The sequence below is a fragment of the Aedes albopictus genome, chromosome 2, assembly GCF_035046485.1.
Source record: "Aedes albopictus strain Foshan chromosome 2, AalbF5, whole genome shotgun sequence".
NCBI lineage: Eukaryota > Metazoa > Arthropoda > Insecta > Diptera > Culicidae > Aedes > Aedes albopictus.
The window spans coordinates 393,621,689-393,639,803 of NC_085137.1; the positions used below are offsets into that span (position 1 = coordinate 393,621,689).

Sequence of the window (18,115 nt, forward strand, 5' to 3'; positions counted from 1 at the left end):
CGATTTTTTGACAGTTCGAAATGACATTTAGGATATTCAAACATCCTTCTATCAGGTAAGATAGGGAGATTGTATAAATATGATGGTTTTGGTTGTGTAAATCAAAAGAGCAGAATTTTCATGCGCTCAGTGCGGACAAGCCTGCATAAAAGTTTACCAAATATGTTTAATAGCGAAAACACAACAGAAACACGTGTTCGATCAATAAAAAAAAAATTCACGAGCTCCTGTGAAAACCGAACCCACGACTTCCTATTCGCTATACAGGCGCCGCTATTCCTCAAAGCTATGGAGTCACTAGCACTAGACCATTTTCGTCGCTGGATTACGGTTCCCACCGGAACATGTGGATTTCTTCTAGCTATTTAAATCTTAATTTGTTCATCATAATATTTTAGTTATGTACATAGATGGCAAAGCATTTTGAAAATAGTTATTTCCATTTGGCTTGATTAATCTACTAATTAATAAGTCGAGAAATTGGTATTTTTTATGAGCCATTGTTGAAATCATGAATTAATCAAGACAAAACCTTCTTGATGAAGGAGTTTATGGGGGGATACCAAAGAAACAAATAACTGATTTGACTATTAATAGAAGACCCGGAATAGTTGTTGGTAGATTCCATAGATAATTTTTAAAATCGTCTTTAAAAAAAGATTAATCATAGTCGCTGAGGAGCTTCTCTCACTGGAACTACTCTGCTGGTATGACTGAAGCAGACAAAGAAAACTCAAAAGCCCACTTCAACTAATGTTGGTCAACTACCACATTGAGGGGATACATTTGCAAAATGTGCACCAATCTGATCCTGGTGGGATTCGAACCTACGACTGCGTGTTGCTTAATGAAGCTTTTTGGTATTTTTTTTTTCACAAAACAAGTTACGTTTGTAAAGAATGAAAAGCAAAACTTAATACGAAGCCACCAGGATTGTTCCCTTTTATGCCAATTTTTTACCGCTCTTGGCCTTAGCCTGTCTCTATCCTAGAAACCACAGTGGTACTTTAAAGTTAAATAAATTAAACGGTAGATTTTCGGACAAAATGCTGCAAGTATAAATGTGGATATTATGGAAAAAAAAACGAGATAAAAGTTGTTACTAAGCTGAAAAAAAAATTCAACGAGTTTGATGAATTTCTTAATGTAGGAGAATAATTCTGAAGGGCCAACCAGAGAATTTTCAAATCAGTTCTAAACATATTTCTGAATGTGACTATGAAAGTTTTTTTTGGCAGTATTTCTACGGAATTTACTGGACAATTTTGTGAAGTTATTCCGGAAAATGTTCGTGATGGTTCCTAACTTGATTTTCATGAAATTCTTGACAATCTGAAGAAATTATTTTGGTTTTTGAAAATTGCAAGGAAATTGCAGTGTTTCTGTAAGAATTGATATATGATTTACTGAATACAATGCTGTGAGGAATGCACCTAAATGTCTTCGACAAAGTTTTTTTGTACTAATTAATTACCGAGAATTTTGTAATACGCAACTTGTTCGCATAGGTGGCGCCACCATCAAACGTTTTAGTTTTGCATCCTGGAGACTTCAAATCTTCGAAAAAGTTGCTTATTTTGACGAAATAAACAACTCTTTCATGGACGTCGAAATTCCACGGCCTGCTGTTTTTGGATTATTTACAAATGTAGTTTACGCCAACATATATTTCACAAAAACATCAGTAATGTTTTTATTTTTAATAACCTGAAAACAGTAAGCTGTGGAATTTCGACTTCTATTAAAAAGTTGTTTATTATGTTGAAACAACCAACTTTTTTAAGAAAACATTTCTCTACAGTTTCACGGTAAAAAGTAAAATGCTGGCACGACCATTACTAATACATAGGGACAATAGAAATTAGCGATTTTGCGATGTCGTGAAATCCGCGAAATTCGGCTCGGGTCACGAAATTTGAGAAATCTCGCGAAATCTGACAAAATTGAGAAAGAACTCTACAAATTTGCATCTACTTTTAAATTAAGCGAAAAAAAAACTGATGTTTGACTATTTTAAATTTATTTTATGATTTTTTAAAAATAACTCCGAAACATAAGGATGTGGAATTTTGATGACTTAAAAAGAGATGCTGATTTTGTCAAAATGAACATTTTTTTCCGAAACGCGAAGTCTTTACAACGTAAAACTAAAAAATTAAAAATCGGCACGAATTTCTACAACTAAAAAAAAGCTTAGGGAACTTTCAGAGGTTTCCACGAAATACTTCAGACTATCATCAAAAACATGCTAACATGCATGTGTTAAGTTAATAGCAGGGTGGAAGTCGTCATTTTCCTAAAAAAAGTTTTTGAATTTGAAATATTTTTCATGGGAGTGGATTTTAGTATCACTCTATTGTAGATTTAACCCGTTTGACCCCACAGAAAAAAATAATTAAAATTAACCATAGTGTAAATTGAAAAATCACTTAAAGCTGCTAAGCGAAATTCTATTTCAACTGTTAACCTCTGTTGAATATCATGCACATGCGGTGTTTCTTAACATTGAGCCATATGTATTGCTTAAATAAACTAGTCCATTAAATTTCACCCAACTTTATCATTAGTTTACATGACATCGTGTAATTTTCATTGACGTAGCTATGACAACTCCAGTCGGCTTGTTTACAGTCAGCCATATTGCCCTTGCGCAAGTCGTGAAACTTTTCGTACAAATTTGCAGATTTAACCAGTGTAAAGTGCTAGTTTATCTTCAATTTCAAATTGGTGAACGTTTCGAGACAGGTGGACAGTGTTTACTTTAAGTAAACTATCGGTAAGATGATGAAATTGTATTATTTGAACAGAAAAGCAGTGTGATGTAACTTTTTTCCAATTGATTCCATTTCAGCTTCCCGACGCCGCTCACGGATAGCTATCCAAGGCGAACATCAGCCATAGAAAAAGATCTGAGATACGATTGATAACTAAAATGAGTATTCCTCTAAAACCAGCAATAAAATGTGCAATACATGCAGTTTATAAAAATGAATTTCAGTGTCAAATAAAGGTGAACGTTTTTGCCGAAAAGTGTGTTTTCTTTGTTGTTTCCTAGACACTCGGCCGAAGGTAGCATCATTTCAATTATGTAATGAATATGAGTGGTGAATATGCCTACCAGTGAGGAGAAAGCAAACCATTCCGCAATGCATGAAATTTACACGTATAGGAGGAATCAGTAATGATAAATTCAGCTCACGCGTAAATTTATGCTTATTCTCGCATTCCCCTTATGTGCATCATTTCAAGCGGAAGTTTACTCGTTTTGTTTTATCTGTGCCCAACACATGTTCTAAAGATGTTTCCGATGACCTTCGGGTCAAGAAGGAAATTATATCTCGTGTTTAATTTCATTTGAAAACAACAAACGCAAATGTAGACTTGGATGGTTCAGAAATGTTGAATATCTCAATAACTCAAAAGAAACCTATCAGAAAATTTCGAATTCGAACATGTAGTAACCAACCTATCGTTTGGTAATGGAAAGTGCAAATTCCCATTGAAAAACTTCGTCAAGAAGAAAGTTATGGGGGTGCAAATCGTACTTGGCCTTTTTTTTTTGCCAGATTTGACCCAGTGACCCACCGGCCTTACTCCGTCCAGAAGTCCAAGAAAATGTTGATCCCGTATATTTGCAAAACTATAGTGTTGTGCAAGTTTGTGTTCAAAATTTGGTTGAATTCTGTTGAGAAATGGGATGATTACGATTTTTTGGACTTTTATTTTTTACCTGGGGTCAAACGGATTAAATATTGCTAAAGGACTCGGCCACCTGTCAAAAATGTGAAATACATGAAAAGAGCAATTAAAATAAATATATAAATGCTAGGAAAAACGCAGTTCGATAGATTTTTTTTCTTTAGAATTAAATATAAAAAATAAAACTATTTTTGAAACCTATTTTTTGGAGAAACTATCCATATGATCAATTTGTACACACATTTCTTTAGAATTTCCTCAACAATAAGCATGAAAAAAAAACAAGTTCTGTAAAAATACTGGTGGAATTCGTAATATGTAGGGTGCGGGCACCGGTTTTGGCCAGTCTAAGGGAAATCATTTTTATTAAAATAGCCAATAATTCTATGAAAACAACCAATGCGTCAAATGAAAGGTTTCAATCTATATTTTGAAGGAAAAATGCAGAAATCAAGCCAATACTTGATTTTTGTATTAAAAGTGGCACTGGCCAAAATAGAAGCTCTGCCGCAGTTTTGGCCGTATTCTTAAGTTTGGTTTCTATTTTGGCCAATCACGTGTATTTCTTATGGGAATGGCCAAATTAGAAGCACCCTGGCCAAAATAGATATATGGGAGCAGATTTTTTAAGGAAATTTATTTTTTTCTTCTAGTTTTTAATCAAAATGTGTGGTTTTCACAGCTGTAATCATCATATTGCATTAGGATCTACTAGTAAAAATTAAATTTACGCCGCTTTAGATCGCAACAGGCTCAATACCGCACTATGGCCAAAACTCCGGGCTGGCCAAAACTGAAGCTCCTACCCTAGTACAAAAACCAAACTGATAAAACATTTGAAATATTCTTGGAATTTTAACATTTCAGAACATTTTTTTTTCAAGAATATTCGGGAAATAACGGAATTTCTTGCAAAATTTTGAAAGAGTTTGCTGAATAAATTCCCGAAAATAGCCATTGGTCTCTCCTGAGTGGAATATTGCAGCTAATCCTGCCAGGATCCGTGTACTATCTCTTGGAGAACTTCATGACAGATTCATGACTGACGTTCCTAGCGGGGTTTTCACGTAAAAATCTAAAATTATTCCTAAAAAACTCAAAACAAATTCTGGATACTGGGTTTCGACATTGAAAAATAAATATTTATTTTTTTAAGTTTCATACACAAGAACATCTAAATTTGAGCCGCCATGTTTTTTTTTTATTTTTTAACTTTACTCCGACACTTTAAAACTATTTCAAGAAGTTTGCTTTATTTACTTGAACTTTAAATGTTACGGAAGAAAAACCATGAAAAAATTACGAAACCTATTTCTGTAATAATTTTTGTCGAAAAATCTAGGTTCTTGAAATTATTTTGGTTGTTGCTTTACTATTCATAACATTGATTCCTCAAACTTCCTGTAACATTGGGACAGTTTTTGGTTAAAAGATTTCAATCCGGGATTTTTTTTTAGATTTGATGTGATTTTCATGGAACTATCAAAGTTACCCCAAAATGAAAATCTGATTCTCGCTCATATGGAAAACTAAAAATCACACAAAATATTTAAGATGATCGAATCTTTCAATTGCAATTGATAACTTATACCCCAGTTCTTGATTTAAAAATATAAAGCTAGGGGAAATACTGCTACATGGAAAAATATTAGAAAAATTCGCTGAAAAACTATCAAAGCAACCCTGTTTTGCAGTATTCCTATCTGGATGATTTTCATATAAAAAATTGGATGTTTTTTTTTTGAAAAATGGCTGCACGCTGAATTCTAAAAGATCCTTTTGATAATAACAGACTTCACCTGTGCCTGTGCTCCCGTAAAATTTCCAACAAAATTGTCCGATACACCTTAGTTGTATTATCAATTGGGTTCTTATAGCAATACCTAAGTATAATCTTTAAAAAATATAAAAAATGAAGAAATTGCCAAAAAATTAAGAAATGCCAATTTACAGAAGATTTAGTAAATTTTCGTTGATGGATTACGACTGTTCTTGGTGTATTCTTTGGAGAATTTCCTGATTTTTCAGTCGGATTGTGAGATCAAAAACACCTTATGTTCTCTTACTCCGACGTTTCGATCCGTATACGGATCCGATACGGATCGAAACTTCGGTGTAAGAGAACATAAGGTGTTTTTGATCTCACAATCGGACTGAAAAGCCAAGAAATTCTCCAAAGAAGATTCAGTAAAGAAATAAACAAAATCTTCAGAAACCTCAGTTAACAGCGAAAAATCTTTAGATATTATTGCAATTGTTGAAACCGAAAAATTGAATTACATAGAAAAACTTCCTGAAATTATAATTCAGTTTTTTTTTTCAACACAAATAACGATTCAGTGCCAAAGGATTAAAGTATTCCAAAAGCAGTTATTTTGAAATGTTTCGTAAAATAGGGAAGTTCCTGAATTCCAAGGAGACTTATTGAAATAACTTTCCCAAACATTCTAAAGAATACTTGAGGGAATTGGGTGACAAACCGTGGAATGCCACCGTCGACAGGACAAAACGTCAAAAAGTGAAAGAATAGGTTCTACTTAGGTTTTCTTTAACAGATTAATAACTCTCTAGTTGCTTAAATTGTTTTCTACGTTTTGCTTTTTCGACATTTTGTCCCTTTCGACGTTTTGTCCCAAAGCCAACGTCGTCAAAACCGTGTACATAAAACGTTTTAATGCCAACAAGGTTATAGCAACAGCGGAAAAACAATCCGGATCCTAATGGATAAAGTAAACCACGAACTATCCTTTGAAAAAAATAATTTGTATTGTGTTTCTCATTAAGATAACCAGACTAACTTTCAAGAAATTCTTCTTGTTACCGAAGTTCCTAGTTTTACCAGTTTTAGTTGAAATCCCGACAGTTGGCTTGTTCCCAGAAAGGTTCTTTTAGGGATTGGAAAAAAAATCTCACAAATCATCAAGGAATTTCTTTCAGACGATTTTTTATTAATTTCATCCTATTTTTTTGGAGTTTTCTTTTCAAAAATCCTTCAAAGAATGTTCTGAAATTCATGAGACATGGGACAGCTATGCTGCACACATGGAAGTTTAAGACAGTCTTTTCTAAATACAGCAGTTTTTTAGTTTTTTTTTTTCAGATTTTCTCCTGTCATGAGATTTTTAAACATACACTCCCGATGAAAAGTTTGGAGTCACCCTCAAAAACATGCCAGTTTTTAGGCCCATATCTCCGCCAATTTGCGTCCGATTCCAAAACCCTAGGTCTCATTCAAAACATAATAAGAAGCTTCGAGCATGATTGATTAAACTAATGTAGCCAAATTCTCTGAAAAATAAATATAAACTTACGGCAGTGTCGCTGGATAGTGGGTCAGCCAAATTTTAAGATGACAGCAGTAATATAACCTAGTTATTATTAGCTTTCGATTGCTTTTTTTGAACTTAGCTAAAAAATCTAAAAAAAAAGTTATTAAGTAAATTACCGCTTGGTGTCATCGACCAAAAATTCGGGGTCACCCCTCAATATGATGTATCAGCCAAACATTTCACAAACAGTTACTTTCATAAAACATGGAAAAGCGATTTGATGATATCTTTCATTCAATTTCAATTCTTCTTTCATTTAAATCATGTTTAAAGTTTCTTTGAATTATTATTTTTTGAATGAGACCGAGGTTTTTGGAATCGGACGCAAATTGGCGGACATATGAGTCTAAAACATCACATTTTTTTTGAGGGGGGGCCAAATATTTTGATCGGGAGCACAGCAGCGAAACTTTTTTGTTTCAAGAATAAACTTATGTGTCTCTGACAGATTTTGGGCCGCTGAATCCGAATCTTGGTTCATACTTGCTCCAGCACGACACAATTTTGAGCAATACCTCAATTAATAGGACAAAACAAATGCGATTTTGTTTTTTTTTTTACTGCAAGCCATAAAGCATGAATATATTTTTTTAAATAATCAAAAGGTAAATTGGTCAATTTTGATCTAAATTAACGACTCATGCAAAATGTTTCGTTTTACCAAATCAAATGAGAGGGTTAGAAGCAAAGTGTAAGTGTAAGTGTCAAAAACCCACTTTTGAGTAAATGAGGTTTAAAGTTTTTCACCAATTTTCATCTTATACAAAATGTATGGAGTTTAAAAATCGACCCAATTTTCTACGATTTATGGTATTTTTTCAAACCATCGTAAAAATAAATTCTAAAAAGTTCCTGAAAGCTTGAAATCTGAAGAATTTTTTAATATGCTCAGCTCAAAATTGACAAATTGGTCACTGACACCCAGGCTTGACAGAAACTTCCTCACGAGAAAATAAGGAAGCAATTTCGGCGATTTTCTGAGGAGTGAAAATAAAACTCAAAAATCACAACGCAATTCCTCAATAGCATCGAGCGCGAGCTTGTTGCGCAGCGAGGAGCTCGTCCAACACTCATAATTGCTTGTTGTGTTTCTCACGTCCACTCACACTCAAAAAGCACTCGGGAGTTTTTATTGCCTCTCTGTTTGGGGTTTGTTCGCTCCATCGCAACGAGGCAGAAGCAAAACACCGCTCTAGAGCATGTTGCAAAACTCTTTTGATTTCGAGGAGGATTATCAAGCCTGCTTACATCCCTTTAATTCTAAACCCCTCAAATTTCATAGATTTAAGCATTTTATGTTAGTAATTAAACTTGCATGCAACTTTTGCAGGGTGACTTGTATGGGAAATATCGGACCTAACATAAATCGCTTAAAACTATCAAATTTGATTTTGTAGAACGAAATGTGTTGCCAGAGTCATTAATTTAGATGTTAATCGGCCAATTTACCCTTTGATTGCGTAAAAAAATATGTCTATGCTTAATGGATTGCAATGAAAAAGCCCAAAATCGCATATTTTGCCGTATAATTGAGGTATTACTCAAAATTGTGCCTAAAATCTGTTAGAGGCACATAAATTTGCTCTTGAGACAAATCAATAGTTAATTTTTGTTTCTCTGTGGAGTGTATGCATTACGATGTTTTGCATTACTTATATGTACGTTACACCCGGACGGCGCCCACTTCCACAAACATAGGCTACCGCACCGCCCCTTACACCCAGGCGGCGCTCCTCGTCCATCAACATAAACAACCCGCACCGATCGTTCAACCCAGGCGGTGCCACACATTCATCATCATAGGCATGCACCGCTTAGCAACAACCAACAGGTTGGATTTTGGCTGATCGACCGGCAGCGACACCGATCGATACGCAATCGTCAACGCAGCAGAATCGAAACGGAGACAACGTGACCAACGACGCACCAACGGACCGGATGGCAAACGCTGACGCTAGGTATACGAAGTGATAAAAAGGCTAGGGCACAGTGAAGTGACTTTAGTTTTAAGTGTGAATTGTAGAATCTAGGTTTAGTGTTTTTGAATAAATGTTTTTTTATAAGTCTCGCCGAAGTCTCGCAAAGCTTGTATATAAAAAATTGCAGTGATATACGTGGAACTGTATATAATTTGCGAGCAGGGATGGCATTCACCATTTGCAAAGAGTTGCATTCACTTGCTACTATCTCAGTTCATAAGCGTGCTATCAAAAAACAATGTATGGATGACTTTTACCTAGTAGTTTTATCTGAAAGTTTGCTGAATATCATAAGGGTCGCACACGCATGCTTAACTCGTGAGCGAGCTGTGAAAGCAACTCTCCACGCAATGTAATGTGTAATTTACATTCACGGCGTGGAGAGTTGCTTTCACAGCTCGCTCACGAGAAGCATGCGTGTGCGACCCTTAAGATATTCGGTAAACTTTCAGATAAAACTACAAGGTAAAAGTCATCCATACATTATTTTTTGATAACATGCTTATGAACTGAGATAATAGCAAGTGAATGTAACTCTTTGAAAATGGTGAATGCCATCCCTGTTTGCGAGCTTCTAAAATACGGTGGAGAAGCACTGGTGAGAGCACTACACTGGGTCCCCAACTAACAATTGCAAGTCACAAACAAGCAAGCTTGCTGAATTGTTGCTTAATAATGGTAATGATAGCTGAACTAAAATTATGCTCTACACATTACTGTTTAAATGATTTTTCAATTGAGAAAATAGTCAATGTTCGACTTTCCTCATCGGTATCAACAATGATAAATTAAAACACTTTTCAAAAGTTTAACAAGAAATTTATTCGACAAGCATTGATTCCTTAACAAAGGAGTTTAACAAAACATGTGTCTGCATCTTATTTAGCTGATGCATCGATAAGCATATGCTCCTGAACAATGTGCTTTTCACATGTCAAATAAACGGCTTCAGCCCGTCATAGTTTGACTCGGAACTTTGTTCGGATTATGGGATAAATCATGGCTAAAACTGTTTAGACAACCAAGTTACTAAAGAACCAAAATTTTAAACGAATCACATAAAATAAAACAGAATAGAGTTATGTAGTTTAACATTGAGTGCCAAGAGACGTAATCAACGTAAAAATGAGGCATTTATTTATTATTATTAGTCTGCAACAAGATATCTTGTACCTTGATTATTACATTTTTTATCTTCCGCAGCAGCTCGATTGTACGAGACGCTTGGATCGATGCATTTGACATTGCAGTGCTGAAAATTGCATAACAGATCTTCGACTGATCATGAGTAGGTTACCTGACCAGATGCTGTGAATGCACCATGTCCAAGACCATACCGCACTACATATTATCATACATTTTTAAAGATCGATATTTAATAATAAAAATAAAACATATTCATATCGCAATAGATCGCAATTAGTTCGTCTGGAAACAATATCTTCAAAAAGGACCAACACTTTTTGGCCGCATTCGATACAAATTTTCTCACCGTGCGATAAAAATATTGACAGCGAAATCAGAATGGAAAACACGTGTTTTGTGCTGAACAGCTGTTGAAGTGTAAGGTGTTGTTCAGTTGATTACCACGTACTGTGCTAATTCACCACTGCTGAACACAAGTTCAGGAGTGATCATTATTAAGTCATGGGAAGATTATGTTTTGCTTTGGGTGCTACATCTCACCATCTCTAGGATGGCGCAGATAGGAAGGCATGCGGCTGGCAATCGACAGGTCTCGAGTTCTAATCCGGGTTTAGGTAATTTTATATGTAATTCTTATTTCATAATAGGTGTTCTCAACAATGAGCGCAAATAATTACTCTCCTGAGATATCAACATTTTTGCATTTTATTTATTTTCAGTCATTTTTGCCAAAGCTTAATAACAACTTTCTTGTACATTTTTATAACGCTTTGAACAACAAAAAATTAAGTTGGTGCACAACATGATGCTTTACAACTTCTCCAAATTTGTGTGAACAAAACCCGAACATAGGTTGTACGTGAAAATAATTCAAATGTTATTCAACATTATGCTGAATTAATTCGTCATAATGGTGCCTGTTAAATGAGTGATTGTTAGTTGGGTCATTACCAAGATTCGGGAGGAGGAAGTATTACCGGAGGAATGGATGGAAGGTATCGTGTGTCCCATCTACAAAAAGGGCGACAAGTTGGATTGCGGGAACTACCGCGCGATCACACTACTGAGCGCTGCCTACAAGATACTCTCTCAAATTTTATGCCGCCGTCTATCACCGATTGCAAGAGAGTTCGTGGGGCAATATCAGGCTGGATTTATGGGTGAACGCGCTACAACGGACCAGATGTTCGCCATCCGCCAGGTGTTGCAGAAATGCCGCGAATACAACGTGCCCACACATCACTTGTTCATCGATTTCAAATCGGCGTATGATACAATCGATCGAGAACAGCTATGGCAGATTATGCACGAATACGGATTCCCGGATAAACTGGTACGATTGATCAAGGCGACGATGGATCGAGTGATGTGCGTAGTTCGAGTATCAGGGACACTCTCGAGTCCCTTCGAATCTCGAAGAGGGTTGGTAAGGTGATAATCTTTCGTGCTTGCTGTTCAACATTGCTTTAGAGGGTGTAATAAGGAGAGCGGGGATAAACACGAGTGGGACGATTTTCACGAAGTCCGTTCAGCTGCTTGGTTTCGCCGATGATATTGATATTATTGCTCGTAAATTTGAGACGATGGCGGAAACGTACATCCGACTAAAGAGTGAAGCCAGGCGAATCGGATTAATCATTAATGTGTCGAAGTTAAAGTACATGATGGCAAAGGGCTCCAGGGAGGAATCACCGCGCCCGCCACCCCGAATTCATATCGACGGTGATGAAATCGAGGCGGTTGAAGAATTCGTGTACTTGGGCTCACTGCTGACCGACGACAACGACACCAGCAGAGAAATTCAGAGGCGCATTGTGGCAGGAAATCGTGCTTACTTTGGACTCCGCAGAACTCTACGATCAAATAAAGTTCGCCGTAACACGAAGTTAACTATCTACAAAACGCTGATTAGACCGGTCGTCCTCTATGGGCACGAAACATGGACCCTACGTGCAGAGGACCAACGCGCCCTTGGAGTTTTTGAACGGAAGGTGTTGCGTACCATCTACGGCGGAGTGCAGATGGAAGACGGGACTTGGACAAGGCGAATGAACCACGAGCTGTATTAGCTGCTGGGAGAACCAACCATCGTCCATACCGCGAAAATCGGGAGGCTACGGTGGGCGGGTCACGTCATCAGGATGATGAATAGCAACCTGACTAAAATGGTTCTCGAGAGTCATCCGACCGGTACAAGAAGACGTGGAGCGCAGCGAGCTAGGTGGGTCGACCAAGTGGAGGACGATCTGCGGACCCTACGCAGAGTGCGGAACTGGAGACAAACAGCCATGGACCGAGTGGAATGGAGGCGGCTACTATGTACAGCAGAGGCCACCTCGGCCTTAGCCTGACCGGTAAGGTAAGTAAGCATATAATTTGCGAATGGAAAGTTAGATTTGACTTGTCTTTGTTTTGTTCAGTTAGTTTTCACCCAAGGTTCATGAGGCAAAATACATGGAAAATTTAGAATTTTCAATAACCTTCAATCGATTTAACATACTTTATAAGCGATGACTTCGATTTGGCTAGGAACTTGAAAAGTTAAAATCGTTGTTGTAGGCAGGACATAGTTTGCCAGCTAGTTAGATTATATTTTTTTTTTATCTTTTTCCAGTCGGGTGACATCGGATCATAATAATGCAAGGTGCTGAGTGCAACCAGCGAGTTCACTCCACACAAAACTGCTCTCATCACTTCTCGTTTTGGTACTTTATCCGGAAGTCTCTCATCGCGTCGTCGGGCGGTCGAACGGTTGAGATATCTAACGAGGCAGATAGGGCGATGCGACTTCCAGTCCAGTAGTTGGTAGCTAGGTAGTGCCATAGATATTTTATATTGATTGAGTCTGCTCTAGTGCTCTCTTGGCAGGGGGTCTCCCACCTCGGTTCGGTTCCAGAAAGAGGTTTAGATCGGATGAAATTTAAATTTTAAATTAAATGGTAATAAACTACTACGGGATGAGATACGGGGTGGCTGATTGTGAGTGAAGTGTGATCTATTGAAAAGAAGTGAAGTTTTAGAGAGTGACGCGAACGAAAGATGTGACAGATTACACACTACGAGACGAGGCTACTACTACGGGATGGTGAGGTGATGCATAAATGGGTGGGTTCTAGTAGTTTATGGAGCAACGATTATAGAATCTGGCTTTTGATGGAATGACATTTTTATGGTTGATGATATTTGGTAAGGTTTATATGGTAAAAATATAAAAGATAGTGTTTTTTGGAATACTATTTTTTTTTCACTGAACGCCTAGCGCTTTCAAAGAAAAACTATTTCCGGACGTTACTATCAAGAAGCTGCAATGTTTTGTAGATAAATCTAAGCTATACTACGAAAGTGAAGATTAGTTTACACTACTAATGTCTCATACAATAATACAAAGCGAACTCTCTGTACAACTACAAATTATTTACAGATTTACAAGATGGAAGCCATACTTTTTTTTAGCAAATGTAACCGTTTCATAATATTGCTGATTTGTATAATTTTGACAATAATAATTTTGCGAGTTTCGATGAAAGTGAATACATTGTACTTGTTTATGTGAACCAACGATTGCCATGATTTCCTGCAAAATTAAAAACTTTGATAGTCCGCTTTTTAAGATAATTGTTAATATGTATGCTGTCTTTATTTTAAGTTTAAATCATCGCGTTTTATTTGATACAGATGATATATGATCATAATTATCAGTATTAATCTGAGCATTCGTACATATATCAAATTGGAGCTGTAATTGAGTAGATAAGACATCACTAAACCCAGGAAGGCAGGTGGTGCTGAACCCGAGGAAGCGTTTTGCTTTGAGGGCTGATCAGCATTGTTGGGCACCGAACATGCAGTAGATTGCAGTCCGGAAACCCAGAAGACTGGCCACAGTTTAACAGCCCGTGTTGACCAGACTGCAACGGAGTTGGATAAGGAACGCAAATAACGCAGTGCGTAGTCGTTTGCTTCTCCCTGCAGTCGAACAACACGTTAATGCCTCTCTTGAGTTGCTGTACGTAGACCGGATCTGTTTTTGTGAAAGGTTTGCCAGGATCTAGTGCCGAAACTGGATTGGATCGAGACTTGAACCGGGTATGGCGGTGAATACATCAGAAATTTATCGGTCAGTTGAGGCCTTTGTTGGGTCTACTTCGTAATCCATGCAGTTAGAGCAGGGCTGCCCAACGTACGGCCCGCGGGCCGCATCCGGCCCGCGAGGACATTTCATGCGGCCCGCGGCACGAATGAAGAAAAGTTATGACTTTTGGCCGGTGGAGCAATTATTTTGAATGTTTCTCTTTTTCCAATGAATTATATTTTCAAAACAAGTTTGACATATATTTTTAGGTAAATTTTCAAAGATTTTCAATCAGTTATATTGAGTTCTGTAAGAATTTCGGCCTCAAATTTTCACAATGAACTTTGAAATATTTGCAAATTTTTCAGAATTCTGGCTGACATTGCACATTGCAATTTAAAAAACAAACATGTCAGCGTAACCTCAGAGTAATTCTACTCATTTTCAGAAATTCGGTTCAAAACTTCAGTTTATTGTGCGCAATGGCTTAATTTTCTCCAACAGCGGAAGGAAAAAAAATCTTAAAATTCATAGAAGATTCAATAACAATTCTTGTGTATTTTTGAGATTTTATTTATGTGGCTATAATCTCAAAATTCCGGCAAGTTCTGGGACAACACAAAAAATACGAATCTTCGTTTATGAAGACAATTTTTTACAATATCTTCACCAACTCCAAAATTATTCCAGAATTTGAACGAATTTGGATTTATAGGAATTAGCCATAGCCTTGGCAAGAAATGCTAAGAAAAGTTTCAAGAAAACGTATGGATTATAAAATTTCAATTCTGGCCCGTCAACAGGTGTGGAGTGTAAAATATGGCCCGCGATCGTTAAAGCTTGGGCAGGCCTGAGTTAGAGCAAATATACGATGGTTACTCATCGTATGACGTGAAAATCGTTGTCGGTGACATGAACGCCCATATGGGAAGGGAGGGGTGAAACAGCTTGCACGCCGTATCGAATGATAACGGCCAGCAATGCGTACATAAACTTTGCAGCCTCCCGTGGTATGGTAGTCCGAAACATTTTTTTCCCCCGCAAAGCTATCCATAATCAGGTATCAGAAGGCCGGCTCCAGAGGCACGTAATCCTCCATTTGGGACATTTGTGCCATCGCCAAAATAACAGCCTATTGCATCATCTACCTGAGGGAAAAGGAAGGAAAAAGGATTTGGATGGGGATAGGGACAGGTAGGGAAATAGGAAAACTACCCTGGAAGGGGGTACTAATGCCCAAGCGTACCACAATGGGTTCAAACAGCGCCCTGAAAAGGGCACTGTAATAACGCCTAAAGCGAAAGAGAGCCTATAGCTCAGTTTCACTTAATAAGTGTTTACCGAATATTCGGAAACGCAGTTGCGCAAAAACTGGACAGGTACATATCAAATGATACGAAGTTCCATAATCGGATTCACAACTATCACATGCAAATGAATCAGCTTGCTGAATATTCGCCATGTGATAGCTGAGTCGGTAATGTTTTGAATAGAATGCTGCAATTCAGCTTTGACAGATTTGTAAGATACTTCGCCACCCTTGGAGATGGCTCAGTACAATACAATTTGGTTTGACGGCATGACTCCAAACTATTCCAGTATTGTCTGTGTTAAGTGGCAGCCCAGGTGTGAATCTGAAGCTTTATCCAACACTTCGATATAGGAATAGCTGGCTCAGGGCCAATGAGGTCATGTGATGCTCCAGAGCGAGCTAACTCATCAGCCATTTCATTTCCAGCGATGGAAGAATGACCAGGTACCCATAGAAGGTGAACAGCGTTTGCTGAATTCAGCTTCTTGATGTGAGTTCGACAAGCGATAACTACCTTCAACCTGGCGTTGGCCGAAGCAAGTGCTTCAATAGCAGCCTGGCTATCTGAACAGAAGTATATTACTTTGCCCATTACGTGCTGCTGAAGTGCTGATTACACTCCGCACATAAGAGCAAAGATTTCGGCCTGAAAGACGGTGCAGTGTCTACCAAGTGAGTAAGACTGATACAGCCTTAGCTCACAAGAATAAACACCAGCACCTGCTCGACCTTCGAGAAGGGAGCCATCAGAGTAATATACGATGCCGTCTTTCCAGATATCCAGATGCCGCGTAGTTGCCGGCTAAGAATAGGACTACTAACCCCAATTCAAGGTGTCAGGCGACCCGTGCCGAGGAATGAGTGATCGAGGGGGTGAAAAAGATGCTCGATCTTTAACGGAGCCTGTGGGGTACCTGGGCACCCCCCACAGTATGCTGTCCCTTACCGCGTTAATGCAGAGCTCTGGCGTGGTGGACATTATTTCTCGTGCAACTCGTGGGAACAATGAGCAAGAATCAAAAATCAAATATCTTAGGTGGAAGTAGTGGTGCGATCAACCCCTTCGCAAGAAGTGGGTTGATGAGGTCTCCGACAAGGAGAAGCGAGGAGTCAGGTGCTGGTAGCTTACGTAGCTCAAGCGTGGGAGCTCCTGTCCACTCCACGGCAAGCCAGCCGGTGGAGGTCATGGACGGAGCGTGGCTGCTGAGGGCCATAAGCCAAGAAGTTGGTAAAGGACGGCCCGCATTAGAGGTTGCTGAGCACCAGCTTGGCAAAATCATCGACTTTGCGACAACTAAGTCGAATATAAGCAAGGACCTGAAAACGGCCTTGCTTAGACTTAGAGTGTCTGTCGATGAGGCCAAGCAGGAGCACGCGGTGGCGTTGCTGGCTGCTACAGCTGCGGAACCAGCAAAGGAGAATGTGTCGAAGTTTACACAAACAGAGGCCTTCTCCTTCGCAGGTAGTCCGAGGAGTGTGGAAGCGAATGCTCGTGACAAACGTGACAAGCATTCGCAGAAGCGGGCGAGGCAGCCGTCAGGTGTTGTCTGGCGGCGCCCGCAAGGCCAGGCGTATAATAACCCCGAAAGCCGGTGGTAACGCTGGAAAGTCGGACCCCAGCCAGGGTTCCCGGAAAGCTGGGAAGGGTGGGCCTGAAAAGGCTGGCCCGTCCCGGAATGAAGGGAATAAGGGGTTGCGACCAATGGTGGGCCCTCAGCAGCCACAGAGCAGGGCGGTCCAAGGAGAAGACCCTCCTTGGACAAAGGTAGAGCGGAAGAAGAAGAAGAAGGTGATTCCGCAGGTAGAAGCGCAGGTCGCCAAGCCAAGGCGTAGGAAGGCAGGTGCCAGGCGCGAAAAAGGTGACGCTATCGTCATCAAGACCGAACAGTCGAAATACTCGGACGTCTTGAAGGCGATGAGGTGCGACGCCAAGCTCGAGGGTCTTGGAGCCGATGTACGCAGTATCAGACGTACTCGTACGGGCGAAATGATCCTGGAGCTTAAGCGCCAGAAGGATCACAAGGGCGCCGCCTACAAGAGGCTGGCAGAAGAGGTCCTTGGTGATGGAGTGGAGGTGAGGGCTCTTACGCATGAGGCGACTCTGAAGGTCAAAGACCTAGACGAGATCACCGAAGCGGAAGAGCTCGTCACGGCACTGCGGCAACAGTGCGATGTTCAGGTGGCCGCCACAGCCGTCAGGCTGCGGAAGGGGCCAGCAGGGACACAGATAGCTCTGGTTCAGCTACCTGTGGCGGATGTTAAAAAATCCGTTAAAGTAGGGAGTATTAAGGTGGGCTGGTGTGTTTGTCACCTGACATTCCACGAGCCACCTGAGGTTTGCTTCAGGTGTCTGGAACCAGGACACAAGTCGTGGGACTGCAAAGGCCCCGACAGGCGCAAACTGTGTAGGCGATGCGGCGCTGAAGGTCATAAGGCCCAAAGCTGCACGAGTCCGCCCATCTGCATGATCTGTACCGGGAAAACCTCGAAAAACAGACATGCGATGGGTGGTCCAGGGTGCCCGGCCTTTAAGAAAGCCGCAGTGAGCAACAAATCACAGTGCAGGTAACGCAGCTGA

The 18,115-nt window shown here is 39.4% G+C and overlaps 1 protein-coding gene across 7 annotated transcripts in view; it reads right to left on the reverse strand.

The window, feature by feature from the left end:
- LOC115253878 (uncharacterized) overlaps window positions 1–18,115 on the reverse strand; it is a 139,998-nt gene that overhangs the window by 1,020 nt on the left and 120,863 nt on the right. The gene's annotated exons all lie outside the window — the stretch shown is intronic.